The sequence below is a fragment of the Aphelocoma coerulescens genome, chromosome 6 (assembly GCF_041296385.1).
Source record: "Aphelocoma coerulescens isolate FSJ_1873_10779 chromosome 6, UR_Acoe_1.0, whole genome shotgun sequence".
Lineage (NCBI taxonomy): Eukaryota > Metazoa > Chordata > Aves > Passeriformes > Corvidae > Aphelocoma > Aphelocoma coerulescens.
In genome coordinates this window covers 9,895,898-9,918,048 of record NC_091020.1, presented here as the reverse complement: position 1 = coordinate 9,918,048, position 22,151 = coordinate 9,895,898, and the positions used below count along the sequence as shown (strand labels likewise).

Genomic DNA, 22,151 nt, shown 5'->3' with positions numbered 1-22,151 from the left:
GACCCCCCACGGCAGCATTAGCACTTTCTGAGAAGACACTTTCTGAGAAGTGTTAGAGAGTTGCAAGGTCTTTGTCCTGAATTTGCTGCTTCATTTGCATCATTCTGGCCCTGCAGAGCAATAATCAGCTTCACAAGGCAAACACAGAATTTCTGCAGCAGCACCAAACTCCAAGACAAACACAAGTATATTTTATACAAGGAGAATAGTGTCATTTTAATTAAAGAAATTAATTAAGAAATCTACTTGAATTAAAAGCTGCTAGATAGAGGTTCTTAACTTTAGTTTAATCTTACTACAAACACCATGGTTATAAATTTGAAAGTCAAGAGATGTTTATAGTTAAAATGACAGAACTCTAATTACATCCTAAGGGGCAGCTGTCCCTTAGCCATAAACACTGCTGACCCCTGCCTGGGGCACAAGACAGCAGATACAGGAAAACCTGCATTTCTGCCTAAACAGCCAAGTTCCCTCAGGTACCAGAGGCAATTCAGTATATTCACACTGGGTTCTCTTCAGGCCTGCTATATTATAAGCAATGTGGCTTCCTTACTGCCATCCACTAAACTCCTAAGATACATGTTTACTGTGGTAAAATGACATAAAAAGGAACATCATCTAATATGACATTCATTTCTTTTAGAGCTGTACTAATGTAAAAGAATCTTACACCATCAAAGTAAAAAAAAAAAAGAGCGTGCTTATGTCTAAAAATTGTCCTTGCTTGCCCACATTGAGAACTACTTAGAACTACTTGCACGAGATAAGAAAGATCTGTTTTGGTTTAGACAAAGATTGGCATGATAGCATTATGAGATCTGATGGCCTCTCCCTAACTACTACTACTACTACTGAAGGAAATAGTTCATTAGCAGTAATCACTAACATTTACATTGGGCGGGGGGAGTCAAACCACTTGAAAGGCATTGGCAAAACAGGATTAGCCATGGTAAAAAGCTTAGAGATTCAAGTGTCTGGCATTAGGAGTTTTGTTGTTGCTGTCTTTAATCGTTATTTTATTTTGGTGAGGTATAAGTGAAAGGAAGAAAGAGGAGTTACAGTAGGGGAAAAGGCATCGCTTCTCAGGGAACATTAAAAAATTCTCTAAATTCTGTCAATACAAAAAATAATTTCTCTAAATTCTGTCAACTAGATTAATAAAGACTCAGGTTGAGACTCCAATCACTTAACCTTTAATCCATCATCTTCCTGTAGGCTTTCCATTTTGGAATAACATTATAAACAAACTATGCCTTGTTCAGTTTAATCTGCTAATGCCCTTTTGTAAATATTTTCGATCATCCTAAGTATTTCCAAGTATCAGACAGATCTACAGGACAGATTGGTCTGGGCATCAAGAGGTACCAACAGACGGACACAACAGACAAGTGCACGCTGTGTATGCAGAGGAATGGGGTTGTTTTCCAGTTCTGCACTGCAAGAAGCACTGGTGACAGTGACAGTGGGGCGTGTCACTGGCACCATCATTTACAAGGAGGAGGAGTACATTTGACAGGCTAGAAAACATGAGAGCAGGAGAGCTGTGACCCTCAGTGCTCAGCACTGCCAAAGCAGAGGCCGTGTGTCTGACACCCTTACAAACCCACTGCTCACAGCCTCGTTCATTTCTGCTAATTACCATTTTGTCAGGCTTTCCTAAAAGACTTTTGTCTTTCCCCCATCCTGTGCTGAGCACACTGGGCAGGTATCTCTCTGCAGAGACTGGTAACGAGATTGAGAGTGAAGAGTCCCCCTTACCCTGAGTGTTACTGAACTGTGGCTCTCTCCTTACTGAGGACCACAGCAGGGACCTCTTCCCCAAATGCTGAGGGTGCCATGGGTGCCCTGCTTACCAGTGGCCTCAGCAGGGGACAACAAATGAGTTGCCTCATCAGAAAAGTGGTAGATTCCGACGTTTGCCAATACATTCACCTCGGTGCAGAAAGACAGGGCCACTGTGCCCACAGTTATCCCAACAGCTTAGAAGAGCCATGCAGGAAGGTCAGCATTCTCTTTTAAGGACCAGGGACAGCCCACAGCCCTGGCACAGTCTGAGCTAGCAAAGCAGAGCTGACAACTCTGAATCCTAAAAATGAAAAAGGCTAAAATGAAAGTGCCGTAAGAGAGGAACCTGATACAGATGAACCAAAGGAGACCATTTCAGTGACATCTTCAGCTGAATCCCCAGGAAGGACAATTCACATGGCCATAAATAAATTATTGGGAAACCAGAGAGAGGTGCACTCTGTCACAAGGGAGGCATGTTTTGGCACATCGTCCTGACACCACCACATGATTTGCTACTGCAACATGCATCTTCTTTGCCACCTTTTTTATTTAACCATCTCTCCCAGAAACAACTTCAAAAACCTCTTGGATTTTGATCTTTTTTTAGAAGAATTTTATAAGCAAAATATTACTCCCACTGTATCTCCATGTGGAGATCTGCCTCAGCATACAAACTACCCTACAATATACCTGACAGAGCTAAAAAATGAGATATTGTACGGTCATATTTGATGCTCAATTTTATTGTTTGACAGCTCACTTCTTTAAAGCTCGTATTTTCAGTTAGAACACTTAAAACTTTCAAGTACAAATTAAATATGATGACATGGTGATGTAATCAGCTGTTCTCACCAGCTGGGGCTTTAACAAAACAAATCAAATATAATGACAGCAGGCAACATTGACCTAGAATCATACTTACAGTGAATAGTGCATACCTAAAGATGTGGTGTATTAATATAATTGTCTTTCTGGCTTAAGCAGAACAGAATTAAGCAAAATGAAACTGTTAATTCAGATGCCAGGATTATGCTCTTAAGAATTGATGGCTACTGATATCCACTGGCAGTGCAGAAGTCCTGTGAAAAAAATATTTGATAGTCTCTTTAACGCAGAAAATACACAGTGGCCTATCTACATTTGGATTTATTTCAGAGAGAGACACTAGTGAGCCTTTTCCTCTTCACAGCAGGGGATCAAATCCTATTCCATCACATGTTCCAACTTGGAGGAGCATTGGTCTGGTATTGAACAACTCATGCTCCTCAGAGGTCCATTTTTGTGCCCACCCTTCAGCCCTGAGCAGACCAGCTCCAGAGCAACCCCATTGATCTGGAACTCCACAAAAGCATATGGCCATAGCTTGCTCAGCAAGCCTCTGCCCATCAGAGGCCCACACCTGCCAGCTGTGTGAATCACAGCTGCCTGGGCAGCAGCATGATCTTAAAAACCATACAGAAAACCAGAAGCTTGCTTGCAGCCTCCTTCAATCTCTGAGCGAGGGAATGCAGCTGGATATCAATGCAACCTGCACAAGAGTCCAGCAGTTTGCATATCCAACAGACTCCACCCAAACTGGCTAAGTGATTAGAATATCTACTTGCAAATTCATGTGTTTTAGTAGAAAATATTCAAAGAATCATTTCTGCTGTTTGCTTGAAAGCTTAACAGCAACAATTAGAGGGAAGCTATGAATTCAGCTTAGCCTCCCTGCCCTATGGACATCCCATGCACTTTTGAGTCTGAGGGCAGTGGGATACTCCTCCCTGCCAGGCGAGTGCCCCTCTGACAGCTAAAGCTGTGTCACAGCCTGTGCCAATGGATGGACAGTCCATGTGTGTGCTCTGTTCTGGCTGGAAGGAGGTGGCCAAAAGCACAGAGCTGAGCCTGTCTAACATGCCCAGCCTCCCCAAGAAACTCACTCCCTTGCTTCAGTGTTGTGCCAACAGACATAAAAGCTTTGTAACCAGCTGCAGTGGCAGACAAAGTAAGCTCAAATCTGCCTTAAAAATACTGGACAGATAGAGCCGCAAGACAGCAGCTTTTCATATTCACATATCATCCTTAATTGAAGGATGGCAATTCCCACAGCAGCATCAAACAGGAATAATGGTGATATAAACAACAGTAATAGCAATCTGAAGGTCTCCAAACATCTCCATTAGGATAAAGACAATATTTAAGATTGAAGCATGCCTCACCAAAACAATTAAAGATGGCTCATTATTCTTCAACATGTAATAGTTGAATCTCTTTCCTACCTAGAAAGACCTGCCAACTTATCTAGCAAGACCTAGAAATTTACCTTCATTTCTTGCTGCCTTGTTTTTCCCTGTGACTGAACACTACACCAGGGCCACAAAATGCCCTTCAATTCGTTATTTAAATAACAGCATTTATGAACTGTAAGCAAAACCTTGGAGAAAAGAAGAATTCAAAACCACAATCCATCTACCTCCAGAAGCTGCTCTCAGTGGTGGTAAGAAAAGACAGACTTCTGCATTGTCGACTGACAGAAAACTGGCTTCCAGAATTTAAAGAAACAATTGCTCAGTAATTAGAAAGAGGAAACAATTGCTTTCTAATTCTGTCTGTGCTCACTGTCACAGTGTATAACCTTGAGCAAGTCATTCCCTTTGTGATTCAGTTTACTCATCTGTGACTCAGAGATTAGATGCAGAAGCCCCTGATGTAGGTATTTAAAGGCTTAATTCATGATTGTAGAGCATGCTCAAATCCCAGAATAAAAGATATTAAATACAAGACGCTGAAGATAATGCATTCCAGCCCTTCTTTTGTAATATTTGGATTGAAAGAAATAAATAGAGCATCTCTACAGGAAATTCTTGTTGCACTTGCAGAAAACTCACCTTAGCCCAAACCACTACACCAGTAAAGTTCAGATACTACCTGTGCCACAGAAGCGTGTTTAAAGCACCTCCTGCAACTTTCTAGCATCAAGTGAGGGTAAGTAATCTCAAGGATTTCAAATACTCAGGCTCAGCAGAGTTTCTCAAATTAGGTGTTGTATGTATATACTCTCTATACGATATGCATGCTAACAAGTATATTGTATATGCATGGCATATTAAGTAGCAATGATTAATTATTATAAACAGTTTCATTAAACATTTCTAAGCAGAGTTGTCACAACTGCAGACCACGTTGTCCTGCAGTGCCACATGCACTTGTAGGCTTTTATTTACTACGATGAACTTCTCATGAAAAAGAGATTCTGTGACTAATTTAAGCCTTCAGTTCACACTGCAAGCTGTCTTTTATACATCCTGGAAAAGAGCTGGCAACCTCTATCCAAAGGGCTGAGTATTGAAAAGAACTAAAAAGAGGACTAGCCAATCATGTTTCATAGCATTGTTAAAAGCTGCCATTGTAGTATGAGGTAGCTTTGAAACTATTTAAACAAGGAATATGGGAAGAGTAAGTTTTCGTTTCCAACTTGGCATTTTGTCATTAAAAAACATTATGTCAAAGTGCAATGTCTGTCTCTCAGAAAAGCAATTGTCCCAATTAATCTCTGGTCGAATAAGACTTATGTGGGAAACTATTCTTTTTATATTAACTATTACAGTTTTATAGTTAGAAAACTATTACAATTTTCAGAAAACATCTGCAAGTGATGAAAGGGAGCATTTCCCTACTCTCCCAGGACTGAGAGAAAAACATTAGAGCTTGGCTAGAGGAGAGCCCCTGCCTCCCAAGGCTTGTTTGACACCAGAGACCTTAAGGAGAGAAAACCCAAGACAGAGTAAAGTAACAGTTCAAAGCAGCAGACTGAAGTTTGCAAATACTTCATCAAATCCAAGTAGGTGAAGAACTTCCTCTAGAACTAATGTTTACACCCTACTCTATGTAAACAAGCAGATTTCCCCTCCTCTCAGTTAATCTCAATCATAAACTGAGTTGCAGAAGTCTCTACTTCCTTATTAACATTTAATAATGTCAGAATCCCAAAGTTTTGAGGTATAAATTTGGAACAACTCAAGAGCCGCAAGATAATTCAGTTCCTGTCATCATTTGGATAGAGGAAGATCCCACCTGTGTGACATGGACAGCTAGAGAATAACTCTTCAGGCATCTGCTGTTAACTGCTAGCAACAAGATACTGATTATAAAGAATAAAGTCTCTGCTACAGGAATTCTTCGCTTTTCAAACACTGGTTTGACCATATTCAAGACTCACGCAGACAAAACCCTAAGAAATCTGATCTGACCTCATAGTTGTCTCTGCTCTGAGCAGGAGACTGGAATAGATGAATTCACAAGGTCCCTTCAAAAACGGATGATCCAATGACTTTTTTTATTCTTTTCACAAATACGTGCTTTTATCTGTCAGTGCCAATGAATGTCACTGTCAATGATTGTGCCTTCTCAACCTGAGAAGCTAAAATGTGCAGCCATTTTGCAATACTGAACCACTTTTAATTGATTAGTGGAACCTATACCTTTCACTGAAATGAGACAGGAATGACTTTGAAAAGGAAGCACAAAGGTGATCCCCGTATTCTACACGCAAGGTGACATATAGGAAGGAGGCAGTGACTCCAAAAGTTTCTTTTCAATCCATTAGCACCTCTCTTGTTACTAAATCAACAAAATCACTCCACTCCTTTCACAGTTTAGAGGCAATTGAGAACCAAATAAAACTGCTATAACAAGATGCATGTTTTTCCTTGATGTTTCAAGAAGTACTGATCTACTCTGTTCAGTCATAAACACTGAACTTTCCCAGCAGATTATTTGCAGAAGGCAAAAATTTTTAAAAGTCTAAAAAAACCCATCCAGTTTATGAGAGCTAGGGTGGCTTTGTGCATTCATCATCTCTCCAATTTCCATGTCAGTTTTGCTTAGTTTGAGCTGAAAAGGAATTGGATCTTTCACTTCAGCTCACATGACCTGGGTTCTGTCGTTCTTCTGCACTGTTGACTGGAGTAAAGCTCTGCAAGTCAAATGAAGGTCTTACAACTGCTCAATCCCATTAACCTTCATTTGCACACTCAGGTGTGCCCTTGCTAAAGCTTAATTAGGAAATATTCTGCAGATGGAGAAATACTCCTGCTCCTTTCTCTGCTTTGTATTAAATCCACACTGTTCACAAGTTAAGCCATCATTTTGCAAGAACTCCCCCACACAGGCACAGACCAGTTTAAAGGTGATCTTTCTTATTAAGCTATTTTTGGTGCAGAATGATGCTTTGATATATCTCACATGCTTAATGCTCACACACCAAACTAGGAAAGACCTGGCTGATGTCAGCTTCATTTAGTTGGCTTGACCCAATTCCCATGCTCTGAGCACATCTACCTTGCTCTGAGCACATCTACCTAAGCAGCCTCAAAGTGATTTTTTGTTTTATTTTGTGGTTCCTGTTGCTAAAGATAATTTCTCAGAGTGGAACTTTATTCTAAAAAACTCTAACAGCTTTTCTAAATGGAAGAGACCATCTTCTTCCCAACAGTCCCCTAAGCAATGAGAGAATACTCCTAAAGGACAGTTCTTAACATACATATGAACTACCAGCTGCATAGCTAGAGATTAATTCAATTGTTATAAGGCATCTGTAGGAAATATTGCATCAAATTGTCTAAACCAGAGAAAAGCTCAGCAGTAGCTTTCAGTTCACTGCCTTCTCGCTGTATCCCTCATGCAGATATTCCTGACCACTCCAACATTTTCCTTCTCTCCCTCATTTTGCTTTTACAGAAAAGATCTCTCTCCCACCACTGAAACACTGTCCCCAGGCCTCTCTAAAAAAAAAAAAAAAAAAAAAAAAGGCTTTTCAGAGTTTGGATAACTCACATCTTCCAGAATCTTAATATCCCAGAGAGATACTGTGAATGCATACAGCTTTACTGTTTGCACCAGTTAAAAACCTCTTATTTCTGTACAATAAACTGCAAGAATTAACTAAAAGGCCAGTGCCTGCAGTCTCTATGGTGTGCTCATGGCCATGGGAAATGACTTGAAGAAAAAAAAAAAAAAAGAGATTTGTGGAGATTGAGAAAAAGACACAAGTTCAAGGCTGACAAGGAAAGTAAAGTGCAACATCATTTGCAGCCTATGATTCCTGCTCTTGTTGCTCTGTACTGTTGCTCTTGGGCCAGGATGGTTTCAGACTACAAGCAATGAAATATCACACACTTGCCAAAGATACTTGCAGCAACAAAAATACTGGTATGATAACTAAAATAAGATTTTTTTTCTGATTAATTGGAAAAAATACGTGCAGAACAAATACCATTAACAGGTCTCTGTCAAGTCCCTAGCCTTGGAAAGCATCATCCCTAGGCTGCATTCTCCTGGAAACTGTGTAACAGCTTGCAATATCCAAATACAAGGTACCAGTGAAGCACATTCCATCCTCATTTAAAAACATTAACTCCAGGGCAAAGGAATGAACAATTCAGTCTCTCTAACCTCCAGAAGAGTCCACTGGAGAAGAAACAGGATTTTGTTGCTGTTCTGCTCAGAAGTTACCTGCCTGCAGTCAGGTGTAACACTATCTCACTGGTGCAGCAAATACCTCTGCTCATCTGCAGTGGGTAAAAGCTGCCTCCAGTCTACCCTTTGTCATTGCCCTAAACAGGCAAGAAAGAAAATCAAACTTCAGAAGTCTAATGATCATCAATAACAATTTTCCTCTGTTCTAGCCTCTCTCATACACTTTCATTTTTCAAGTGCAGTTTGAATATGCATAGTTTACTATGGAAGGAAAAATGTGGATTTGGCACTGTTATCTGCTGGAAATTTACCACATTTGGTATTATAAACCAGCTGACACCACAAGGCCATAGACAGTTTACTGCTCTTGTTTATGCAGCCCTGAATAACTGTCAGATAAACTCAATTGCAATTGCAGCTTTCTCTGGAATACAGTTAAGATAAAATGTCTGGACAATAAAAATCAACAAAGCCGGTAAGTGGAGAAGTTTATAGAGTAACCAAGACACAACATGAAAACATAAAGCTCTCATCTAATCCACCCTCCTAAATGAAAACTTCTCAAAACCTAATCGTTTTACACAAAGACTCCATGCAGAGGCCTCCAAACTCAGATCTCACTACAATCTATGTCGTACTACAGTCTAGTCAGACATACACTAAAACATGCAAACAACTGACTGCAAGCTTTCATCAATGCCTTGGTGCAAGAAAACCACTGATATTTTTATATTTTTGTACAAGATGATTACTTTGAAGCATGAGTCAATGGAAGAGAGGTCAATTTTCATCGATCTATGCTCTATCTCATTTATGCACAAGATCAACATCTTGCAAAATATATTTATCTCATGGCTACCTTTCCCATCACCTTTCATGCTTAGAGTTCTCTAAATGGAAATAATTGCTTGCTCCCCCTCCCTTTTAAACCTCCTCCCCTAAAATCCAGGAGTGCATCATCATAGACTCTTGCTTTTAATCACAACATACACACAAAATAGTATTCTACTAAGGATTCTGATATAAAATATTTAATCTAGTGACAATAAAAAGCCAAACCAAATCTGTGACTTTGGAAAATACATGTTTTGGTTTAAAAGAAAAATTTATTTGCCATTCTAAATAGCAATTGATCATTTATCTAGGAAGGAAAAGTACAAAACAGCTGATATACAGAAAGCACTGAAATATTCCTCAGATTTTTCTAGTGTTGGATATTCTTAAGAATTTAAAAAACACATGGTACACATGGTGGAAAGCAGCAAGATAAACCATTCTCTGGCATATTACTACTAAAAGGTAGAAATTTAAAGCAATACAATTTACTATTTTCTCTTATTTTTAGTATCCAAACCCTAACATATACAAAAGAGATATCAAAAAAGCATCTTCATAAACTCACAGATGTGCAGAGGAATAAGATGAACAAGCTTATGGGGGTTTTTCTCCCCCAAAGAAACAGTGACATGTATATTCTGGGAACACTTACTAAAACACAAACATGCACATGTAAGTGAAAGACATCAGCACAAAAAACCCACCTTCTACCGAACTACATTAAATTCAATTAAAGTGCAGAGTCATAGTTCCCATCATTTTAGAAAAAGAGAAAAGCTACCATTTCCTGGGATTTTCAGTCCAGCTATCAACCCCCTGCTGCCAACACAGCACTTACAGAAGCCTGAGTCTGTCTCTGTGCAGCTCCTCTCCCTTCCCTTCCCGTCATCTGCTTTGTTACTCTCCTGGCAAAACAGAGAGGACTCGTTGTCCTTACAGGAGACGAGAGAACGGGCAATACATGACTTCCGTGGTCCTTACCTTCCCCCTACTCAGAGATTGCACATCCAGCTTCCCTGCACAAGTTACTTGGAGGGTATTTAAAAATAGGTGCTCAGAAGTCTGAGGAGAACAAAAGCCCAAAGAGTTCAGATTTCCTCTCCTTGATCCGTCTGATGCTGTTGCCACTAAGGTGAGCATATGATAACAGGAAGGAGGTGGGATTGTTAGGGAGCATCAAAGGCAAGAGACTGGGAGATGGGGTTCCCTCTGCCTCGACGAGGCACCCCTTCCTGGCTTCCCCCTTGGCTGGAGAGGAAATAAAATGGAGCCTAGGAGGGAGGGAGAGAGATAATCCTGCAGCTTCATCTGATTAGAGAAACTGGGCCTGTGCAGAGCTGGCAATGCCGCCAGGGAAGCACGGGGAGGGGAGGCAAACAGGGGCAGGAAGAGGAGGAGCAGAGGGGGAGGAATAAAATTGTAAAGGTTAAAGGAAAATTATGAAAGGTATACAAAGGAACTGACTCCTGGGCCAGGGCATCCTGTATGTGTTCAATATCAACCCTCATATAAAGGTGAACTCACCAGTAGGAAACACCCATTGCTGCTGGTAATGTGGAGCAATCAGAAAGAAAACAAATCAAACCCCAAGGCCAGAATGCACCAGTCCTGTAGGCACGGACTGGGAACAAGCATGTATCCATGGACTGCGAAGAGTGAGAGTGCTCGTGCTGAGCAGGGAGAAGAGGAAAAATGCTAGAGATAATTATCTAGTTTGTACCAAACAGGACACAATTTAGAACACATTTTCTAGTGCAAAAGACATATTAGTTGAACCAAGTGACTTCCAAAGAGTTTGTGTCAGCACACACATCAGGGTGCTCGCAGCTGAGGCTGCCCTGCCACAAGGCTCCCATTTGTGCCATCCCTCTCTCTCACACCTGACACAGGTATTTCTGGGCTCACAGTTGCCCACTGACTGTGGCCATCCTCACCCCTGTGGTACTGCAACCCTCAGGGGATCCCAGCCTGCTGGAGGCTGTGGCCAGCCTGCCCTCCCTGCACACAAACATAGAGGCAGCACCGTGTCCTTGCACTCAGCCTGACACAGGGGCTCACCCAGGCATGGGCAGGGTCCCCAGGGTGCTGCTGTTGAGCATCCCCTACCCCATCCTTGCCCAGCAGGAATATCCTGCCTTGAGGAGACAAGCACACAGGTCCTCCAAGCTGCCAGGTGTGACCTGTGGTGCATCAGGGAACATCAAGGACAGATGTGACCAGAGGAGCCTTGTCCCCATCCACAGTGCCCCATTTTTGTATAGACTCTCCCCTTCCACTCATCTTTACGAGGGGCTACACTCAGTCCTTTCCCAAGGACCACTCCAAGTTTCTGCATTTTGAGCTGCTTTTATTTCTTTCTGGCCTATTCCTTCCATTTAGAACTTCACACAAGGCAGAGATCCCCATTGGATCTCTAATGGGGCAAAGAGAAGGATACCAAAACATCAGAAAAGAAACCTTTCAAGTCCTCTTTCTTTCTGTCCAGGAAGCAGTTAATAACTCTTGTAAACCACTTAGAGCAGTTCTCTGTTCCTAAGCTTTCACCAATACCCTCCCCTCAGGCCTCGATCAGCTGAGAGACGGGGATCAAGACCCCTCCCCAACACTTTTAGGAACCTACAATTGCTCCCTGAGTCTTCAGAATGGGCTGCAAAGACAGTAATTTCCTATGTGCTTCCAGGCTTTGTTCCTAAGATGCACACCCCCACAGACTCACTGAGCAATCACACCCTCAGGCTGCAGGTCAGGAAGCATTTCAGGGGTTAACAGCCTCACACGGGCCAGCAGCAGCTTTCTGGCTGCGTTATTTTACCCGCCATGTATTACAGCAGTGAAGCAGAGTAGGCACTTGCAGTCAGCTCTTTGCACTGACCTTGACATCCTTCCTGCCAGGCAAGAAACAGAAGTTCCTTGGACCTGTCCCTTCCAGCACATCCTTATCAGCATTCCTGCTGGCCCAGGATCTTGCCCAGGTGACTGTTCCCATCCCATGGTATAGGACTGCAGTGGTGCTGCAGGGAGAGGGCAACTCTACAGCTTCCTTTCTTATTCCAGCAAAAGACCTTTAGCTGAGAGGGTGAAACACACCCCTGGCACTTGTAGCTACTCCAACATTGTTCCAGTGCCAGTGGCCAGCCATGGAACAACTCAGTACAACCCTTCCACTCCAAATGAGTCCCAGGTTGCTCAAATTACATCAGAAGATCATATAAAAGATACAATGAGAGGACAATACTGCACTTAGCTTTTCCCCTAAACCCTTTACAGAAGGAACTTGTGAGGCTCTCTTGTACCAGATTTCTATGTCCAGCAAGGTTGACTATTTTCATGAAAAGCATCAAAATGTGCTTACTGGAAGATACTGGTGACCAACTTTTACATCAATAGGTCACAGATCTGGGCATCGGTAATAATGCAATTGGCATACAGCTTTCTCATTCTACATTTGATTAAAACACATGTAAAACTGCCTCAAATTGAGATTTGGAGAATTTATTGTTGTATCTTTCTTTAGGAAGCTGATAGTTAAAGGAAGCTGAGAAATCAGTAGCCTACAGATCCATTAGGCCAAATCCAGACAATGCTGACAAATTTCTTTTGATAAGAAGGAAAGCATTATTTTTCAAGAGGATGATTTCAGAACAGTTCTGCCATTGTGGCTCAGCCTGACTAGCATTCGTGTTTTCCTGAGAACTCCACCCAGGGCTTAGACATGTGACAATGTGTTTAATTTCATGAAATTAAAGTCCTACACCCAGCCATGGAAGAAAGCTTTCAAAATTACTGTTTGCTGATTTGGGTGCTTGAGGGTCATATGAAAGCAAGCCACCAGCCCCTTGACTTTGAGTCACCTCGTGTGAGGAAAGGAAGTCAGCTCTTCTTGCCTGCTGAAGAAGGGCACCACCAGCCAGAGCTGCCAGACCTGCAGGCCAGCTTTTGTCAGTCTCCATCCAGGGAACCAGGGCTTCCACGTTCAGGAGAGGAGAAGTCCAGTCCTAACCCAAAAGCCCTTTATCTAACCTAAAATTCACTGGCACACTTTGGCCACCTACTCCTCTTCAGAAGAGGAAATGGGGTAGGAAAACCATTCTGGTTGCTTGGTGCCTCCACATGAGACCTAAAACCTTGTACTGAAGCTCTTCTCTCACCCCTTCCCATTTATAACCACACAATCTTTTCTTGCACTGCCTCGTCTGCTGTCATTCAGAGCAACTTTTTCCTGCCAGGTGGGCGACCTGGCCCTGCCCAGACTGTGCCTTCTCCATCAGCCCTGAACCTGCCGAGCTCTGCTGCTCTTAGGGCAGGCAGGTTTGAGTGCCCACAAACACTGCTTGCAATTTGTTTACATCTCTGGCTGGGGGCTCTGCATGCAAACCCTGGAAGGCTGATACTTGTTGTCTGTTGATTCAAAGCCACTTAAGCCAGTGAAATTGCACCTTCAACCAGACAGATTTTATCTTAATGCATTTCTGGGATATGTTTTAGTCTTCCACAATAAGGCAGCCCTCCAGGAACAATATGCTGTCTTGAGGGTAACACTGCTCATTTGCCTGAATGTCATCTGCCACAGCCAATTTGGATCAGGTTTTGGATAACTCCATTGTAAAGTATTTTCGAGTGTTTCTGAAGAATAACTGCGTCTTAACATAGTCTGAGAGAGCCTTCAAGATAATAACTAATGCAGCATGGGCAAATTTAACTTTTTCTATGCCTATAACCAGTCAGAAGCTCTCCATTCCAGATACTCCTTGTCTCTTATTGAAATTGGCATTCTGTATGCAACGCCAATTTTCAGTTTTTACTTATACTCAGGCACCCAAAATAATTCCAGTAAGTCCGGTGTAAGAGCTAGCAGAGCAAGTGTTCATGCACACACTTGAGGGAACTGAAATGCACCTGAGACTGTTTAAAAACATGAAACTGACCATCCCCTTCCATTTGACATAAACAGCACTGCTATTTCTAACAGAGTTCTGTAAAGAAAGCACTTCTGTCAGATAAGTGATATCACATTAACTTCAAACTGTCCAATTAATCACCACCACCTTCTCTGTCTTTTGACAGATACACACAAATATCATTCCATTAGGCTATGTGCCATGTCTGACACATCTGTCAACCTAATTTGTCTATAAACACTCTATATAATAGAGCTTTGGGTATAAACAAACACTATATAGAGTGTTTCTATCCAACAAGCATAGAGACAAGTTCTGCTTCTTGTGCCTGGGAGAAGATTACTGCTGGTTAGACATCCCAATTATAGCAGGCATGGTCTCTGAACAAGCCTCTATTTTGCAATTTTATTTTTCTGGGAAAAGGACAATGATTTGTGTGGGTTTATCTCATAAAGTCTCCATGAAATCTGCCAGGTCACCTACATTTATCTTCATTGGGAGTAATGCTGTAACACCACTGGCATGGCTTTTTTCAAGGAGCAACATAGATGCAGTGCTCTTCTTTGCAGAATTAATCTTTTTGAAAGCTTTTGTCAGAATTTTTAGACCTGTGAAAACTGGTGGTTTTGAGCTCTGTCATCTCCTTTTTTCTTCATCTTGGATATAAGAGCAGCTTTCTCAACACAGCAGACCGATTCTTTTGCCTTTATTTTACCTTGGCAGTTAGCAAGGCAGCCCACTGATACAAACAATCTCATATATTGCAAAGACTTAGCAAATCTCTACACAGCACTATTTTTAGTTTGGTTATCAAACAAATAGAACAGTTGTTTACGGAGAATGAAAACAAGTGCCCTTTTTAAAGCATGTTTTGTAATAAGCCAAAGATGATATTGCACAAAACCTTACATCTCTTAAATCAAGGGACTATCACATGGACCCTCGGCTCGACTTCTCCCAGAGGTCATTTCCTCCCATGCACAACTACCAGAATGTCTTCCCTACACTTCCTTAATATCCATTAGCAAAAAGCAATAAATTATTGCACCAAAAAACCCCAACCCTTCAGGCCAGTTTTGGGGTAGCTTTAAGCTGCCTTTTATGCAATAAAGGCTTTGGCCTTTTTGATAATTTAATCACATGTTTAGCTTCACCCTGCATTTGATTGCTAGTCTTCCATCTGTTCTGTACTCTCAACTGGAAAGGAGGCAAGCCAGGACCACATAAGCAGGAAGAGCTCCCAGGGCCTGTTTCCAGAAAAAAAAAAAACACTACAAAACACCAGACTTTGAGAAGTCACCACTAATTCTGTCCTTGTGTGACTTGCCTGCCAAGACACTCTTGCAAATTTGGATCTGACTTTTTTTCAAAACCACATTCATGTATATACGAAACCTCCTTGGTCTATTTTGCAAATGGTGTCATTAAATAAAAATTACTTGGTCTTTGGACAACAAAGTATCAGAGTCTGTTCTAGATGTTAACTGGTGCCCAGGGCTGAGGGCTATGAACAAAGCTGGAGAGACAGTTTGCTTTACTTAATGGGAGTTAAGCATCTAAATAAAGACTTGAACTTTGATGCCTCAATTCCCACATGTAAAATGATGAAATGGGATCAGTGAGAAGCTGGGGAAAGCTCAAAGGAAAACACTACTCAAGAGGAAAGTACTGCAACCTGGGAGCATGATTTGCCCTCACGCACCTTGGAAAAACACAGCTCTGCAGCTCCAAAGAAAGGCTTTGCTCTCCATGTGACTGGCAATATTCCCAAACAACTCAGACCACAGCCATCATACTGTAGCTATCGGTCTCATGGCCTGTGGATCAGCTCCAGTCCATTCAAAATTCCTAATCCAGGCTCCCTTTTCCTGGACAACAGGCCTGGGCAACACATCTGTGCCCATTTCTGCCCCATAAGCAGGAGCTGCTTATACTGCTCTCCCTGACTTCACCCAGGATATGCAGGGGAGAGAACGTGATAGAAAGAAAAGAGAGGACAGAGGCTTCAGGAAAGTTGGGGAGAATTTGAAGGGGATCTTGTTCTAGTCCCTGTGGCTGCCAATAGTGGACCAGTCTCCTAAGAGGCACGATGATCCTTAGTTAAATGAAACAGACAAAATTATTGTGCAACCAGTACACCAGAGTGACATCCCAAATCAGACAGGAGCTGAGAGCAAGAGCACTGTATATCAAATAAGGCTTGTAGCACTAAGACCTAGATTTCAGAGGAGCCCCACAGCAAGAGAACAATGCTATTTCAAATGTATCCAGTGTCAGAGGCAGTCCAGCAAGATGGACTGTAAGCCCCAGGCTAGCTCTGCCTGCAATAATCTGCAGGCTTGACTCTGTGACAGATTGAAATGCAGTAACAGTGTTTATGCAACTAAATCTTGTTCTAATCTATTAGTTTATGTAACCTTTGCTCATGGACATACTGACTCATAGGTCCCAGGAATCTAAAGAAAATCTCCTTTAACTCTCTCCCAACCTGTTGTCCAATAAACAGGTTGTCAGAGATCTTGTTCATTCTCTTTGAGGAAAAATCATGTTGGCAATGGGAAAAAAGGTATCACTTAAATTTCTCAAAGCCACTGTAAAACATACAAATAAAGTTATATAATAAGCTCAGGTGTCCTTCAGGTTAGCATTTCCAATCACAGAATGCATGATTTGAGCCCCAGGCTGGGAAAGGCAAAGAAATTGTTTGCTTAACTCCTACAGAGAAAAAATACCACTTTCTAGCATTTAGACTTTTTTTTTTTCTGAGTAAAGCAAGGCAACAATATCTGTGTCAGTGACATTGATTCTTCCTATTTTGAAAGATTTACTTTCATCCTTCTTATATTTCTTGTGTTCCCTAGAACATTTTCACATCTATTTTAAGGGGAGAGCTAACCACAGGAACAGTGTGCAGCATTCTTTCTGCAGCAGTCACAACTCTAGTGATTACCACACAAAACATGCCCACATCAGCTTATTTCATCCCTTCCTGGATAGGCTTTAACCTAGAGTTTTGAAAGGATTCAAGTAAGGATCAACCCTTTTTGAGTTTTTTGGGTTGTGGAATTTTTTTTTGGTTGGTTGGGGATTTTTTTTGTTGGTCTTTTTGTTCGTTTGGTTTTGGTTTTTTGGGTTTTTTGCTGCCACTGAAATAGTTCACATAGCTGTTCCAATGTTGCCCATGTGACACTTGTCAAGTTCCCTGTACTTGATTTAATTTCTAACCCTTTGTATTAAGGATTCATACACAGGCCAAACCTGATTGATACCAACTGGAATTAAAAGTGTTTGGAGCCAAACCCCATCATATTGGGTGTATTAAGGAGAGATCACATTACATATTTCTGACGCATGCTGGACACTATCAGTTCTAGATAAATATTCTGTAAACAGATCAGGCATTTCTTATTCCTTTTTGCAGAAACAGTGTGAGAATGGGCAGAGTGCCTTTTTCTATTAAGTTCCTTTACAGCTGGGATGGTGCCCCAGAGGATTCTTGGTCATACTGAACTGTTTACTCTGGCAGAGCCAGAAGCTGTGCCCGAGTGAGGTCGGTCACATTCCAGCACTGCCCTGCGGGGCCCCTTGCCAAGGAAATCCAGCAGGGACAGCCCCAGGATGGTGCCCGCTGGCCACCTCCTGGCCACTTGGCAAAGGCATCACTTACCCACATGAAATAACGACTTAATTATATGAAAGGTTTACTCCTTTTTTCCTGTACTCAGCATTTTAAATTCTTTTTTTCTTACAGCTTTGACCCTTAAGGCCTCCCTTAAGGTCAGTCTTTCCCAGGCTTTTGAGCAACTTTTATTTCTTTTTAAACACAAAACTGTATGGGATGACACCTATAAATCTGTTGTTGCTATGCAGAGAGCAGCATTAGGTGCATTTGCCTGCGGAAACATCTTTGAGTTAGAGCAAACAGATCTTCAGCTTTCAGTATCTGATTCCAGATGTACATGGTTCCAAAAAGAAACATCACCTTTTGCTCTCAGTTAAAAGTTTGCATCCCATAAGGCTTTATCAATTTGGGCTGTATTACACATGGTGTAATTGCCACGCTGTATGTATGATTTTGTGCTTTACTGCAAATCTGAAGAGGGATTACTGTCTATGGATTCACCTGCCTGCTCAACAATCCCTCCTCGTTTGTCTTATTCACATTATGTCTGGCCTAAATTCATTATCCCTCACCCAGAGAGGGTGAGGCTTAGGAAACACTGTCTAAAATAAACACTAGTCTTGCCTTAGAGCAACTTCTGTTGTTCACTACAGCTGTGTGAACAGTTCATTTTTCATGTGTACACACACAATCTTGCAAGGCCCTGCCAAAGTTACAGAGTTTAGATTACTCTTATCAGGGCCAGCTGGTGTACAAATCTGGAACAAAACACCACATATTGCTCCAAAAAGCTTTAAAGCCATGCAAACCAGAGCTTCACAAGTAGTTTTCTCTGCAAAAGTCTCTGCAGGACTTGTGCATATTATCGTTGAACTTGGAGTTTATTAATAAAGTCATTCTAAAAGGAGCATTTTGTACTCACTTTCTTAAAACAGCAATAGCCAGCTACTAACTTTCTTAATGCAATTTACATTAGCAAAAAAACCCTGCAACCATAAGAACATGTCCTAGTAAAAGCAAACTTGAAATTCCTATTATAGAACAGGAAGGAAAAGTCATTCGAAAGAAATAAAAGCTCACATTTTTCCATTTTGCTTCATACATTAAAAAGAGGTCACCTTTCAGAGACCTTTTGCTTTGCTCTCTTATTTGCACCAAAGCCCAGCTTTGGACAGGAGGTGGTGCTACAGCCTGTGTAAATTCTGTTATTAGGCAACACCAACAGCTAAAGCTTACTAAACACAAAAGGAAAAGGTAAAAAGAGAGACACATTCTGAATCCTGTAGAAGTGCTGGCATGCAGACTTTACCTGCAAATGCTTTCCTATCAGTAGATATTCTGTAAGAGTGCTAAAAAATTGGTAAGAAGGCATGAAAATCTTCATGTCTGTCAGGGATTTCAAATACCTAGCAAAAAATGACTATCAAAACACCGGGAAAAAATCTGTCTTGCACAGCTCCGTGCAAGTTGTAAGAATTTTTCATGTGGCCGAGGCTCTCTTGACCAGTTCTGTGCCGTGAGGAAACTGATGGAATAGTGGAAGATTTTTGCAGGTCCAGAGAGAGCATTCTGTCTGCCCCTCCCTGAAGAATGTCAAGGTTAGCTGCTGTGTCAGGAGTTTTACTGGGCTCAGATGAAGTGCCAAAGTAGGAATCCAAACCCCATGACTAGGTTAATGCTATTTCTCCCCCTCCCCTTTCTTCTTTTGCTGTCTTTCTCCCCATGCCCATCTAGAAGCACCAAACATGGCATCTTTCGAAGATTTTTTTCCTGTTATCCATGTTGCCCTATCTCTATCCCAATTTCACACCTGTTAAATAACTGGAAGAGCTGTTCCTGATTGCAGTCTGCTTGAAGGTGCAGAACCATCAACAGCCAAGTTGAGAGAAAACAGTTTTGGAACTCATTCCCTTCTGGATGCCCTTCCTCTCCCATTCTCATATTTTCTTTGGAAAGGAAACTAACAAATGACTCCCAGAATGGATCCAAAGGGTATTTTGTAACAGAGTAGATCTTTCTTTCTCACATTCTTTTCTGAAACAGTCAATTATCCATAGCCTGCTAAAGCCAAAAACTGGGTGTCAGACCAAGGCCAACAGTAGACTGTGGGAGAAATTCTTATCTCAGTTACACAAGTGTGGATCTGGAGGGCCTCCAGTTATTAAACAATCTATAAAATAAGGATAACAATAACTATTATTTCAAAAAGGTTTTGTGATGGTTAACTACCAGTAATTAATGCTGGTATAGAAATCAGGAAATGATTGCCTGGAAATGAAAAGCACTATAGAAATTCTAAGTACTCATTATTTCTGCCATTTGCAATTACACTTTTCAATGTAATCTATTTGTTGTAGTCAGGGTGCCCATCAATGCTCCCTGCAGACCCTACTCTATTGTTCCTGAATAATTCACCCCTCTCAATAACATTAGTTCACATTTAATTGGAAAAAAAAAGTTTACCCCTTTCTCAATGCCATTACAGATGAAAGTACCACCAACATCAAAGTCAAAATTCCCAAACACAAGAGGGGGGTTGTGAAGGCAGAACAACTTGAACGTATTTCACTTGAAATGGCTGGATTTAAAGATCATTCTAGAGCTGCAAAATGTGATAAAAAAAAAAAAGAAAACACTTTTATTGAAAGGGATCTGTTAAAACTTTAAGATTATTAATATATTACAGTAGGGGTTAGACCTCAGAGTAAAATGATGCTATAATTACTTATCTTTCTAAAGACGTATTGATGCTTGTGATCCTACAGCTATATCTTCTTTAAGTACTTTTCTATCCTTTATCAAGGGATGTTCCTACAAAGAGCATTAAGTAATTACATGCAATCAAATTAATTGTAAACCAGAATTGTAAAAAAGGATTTATATTTCAAGCAAATATTTCACAGATTTTTTTAAAGATATCCAATTTTAAAAAGACATACATTGAATTTTACCCAGTCTAGTGGAAATTACATGAATATATGATAAATTATTTGCTGTTACTTAGATAGGTGTCAAATGAGCAATGTGACATCACTGTTTTTAAGATAACACACTTTAGAAAATTGTTTTGTGACAGAATTTTTAAGTGGTCTTTTAAAGCTCAAGGTTTTACTGTAAGATATCCCTGGATAGGGACACTGAAAAATGTTACAAAATATGCACCAGAAACATAGAACATTTATAGTACAATATCTAGGTCCACAAAACATTAAACCCTCAAATGTTCCAGGGATTTATGCTAGGAACGAGGCTAGTAACCAGAGATAAAGGAGGGTATAGCTGTGTTTTGTGTCCTGTATTTATTCTGATTTCCAGCTGTTGCAAGAGCTCAGCACAGAAAGACTGGAAGCAGGAACTTCATAGTAGAGCAGAGAAGCAAAATTAAAGCTCCCTGCTCAACAGCTTTGCCATTAACCCTTCCACAGGAACTTGGAGAGAGCGAGATCTGCCCCTCCAGGTCACGCTGTCCCATCCACTGGCTCACCGAAACAGGAGCTGAATCAGCAGATGGTTACTGGGTACTGCTTCCCAGATGTCCAACTTCCCACACCTCCACACAAGCAGCACAGCCTCTGTGGGAGACTGTGCATCTAGCACACATCACTTTACTGTTCAACAGTGTTCTGGAAAGCAATCAGACATTTAAAGCAACTGCAGCATTCCTCACACAGCCATAGAAGTGAGCTCAAGTGAGAACACTGCAAGAAAAAGCAGATGGATGTTGTCTTGCCACGCAACTCAAAACTTTTGTTTGCCTCAGACTTGCTTATAGACATTATCCTGACAAGTGCAAAACTGCTTAGCAAAAACCCTCTACTTCAGTGTTTGCACTGAAGTGGAGAAATAAGAGTAGCAAAAGCCCTGACTGTGGAACATTTATTTAATAATTAACTATCTTACAAGCATTAAACTAAACTATATGGAGCTTTTTCTTTTTAGAGTAAAAATTATCTAAATACTTCTTCTTCCAGAGGACTCAAAAATTAATAGAAAAAGTGTAACCATGGTACATTTACAGCAGAACATTTTAAATGCAATGAAAATAATTCTAAGATTCCACAGAAACAGAGGATATTTCATTAGGGTCCTACTGGTTTTAATTCCTATGCACATCTTTGGCCTTTAAAGTAAACAACACTAAGCACTACACACGCAACAGTTGTGAAGAGAACATTTAATACAAACAGCTGTTAAATTTAAGGTATAGGTTCTTGTCATACTGGCTGTGGAAGAAGCATTAGCGGGCAAGAAGTGATGGCAAATACTTCATTTCTGGACTATGCATGAGTAAGATCTGTTTGGTTGTATTTATTACACACTTCAGAGATTAAAGATCATTACGTTCATAAATACAAATAGGAAAGGCTATAATTGCAATTGTCTAAGGATATATGTGATCCTTTGTGCTGACATATTTTGTTAAAGGTATAAAAGAAATGTATGCTACTTTCTTGCCCACACAAATATTCAGAATAAAGGTACTAATACTGAAGTCTTTTTTTGAGCATAACTGTAGTTTTTGGAGTTCTCTCACACAGTCAGTG

General features: G+C 41.0%; 1 protein-coding gene across 3 annotated transcripts in view; it reads right to left on the bottom strand.

Moving 5' to 3' along the window:
* The window catches only part of GPRIN2 (G protein regulated inducer of neurite outgrowth 2), a 34,607-nt gene that overhangs the window by 8,123 nt on the left and 4,333 nt on the right, over window positions 1-22,151 (bottom strand). The window contains exon 1 of one of the 3 annotated variants that reach the window (XM_069019182.1): window positions 10,069-10,135. The exons of the other annotated variants lie outside the window; for them this stretch is intronic. The gene's annotated coding sequence lies outside the window, so the exon portion shown is untranslated. Of the gene's footprint in view, window positions 1-10,068; window positions 10,136-22,151 lie in introns of those variants that run through there. 3 annotated transcript variants of the gene reach the window in all.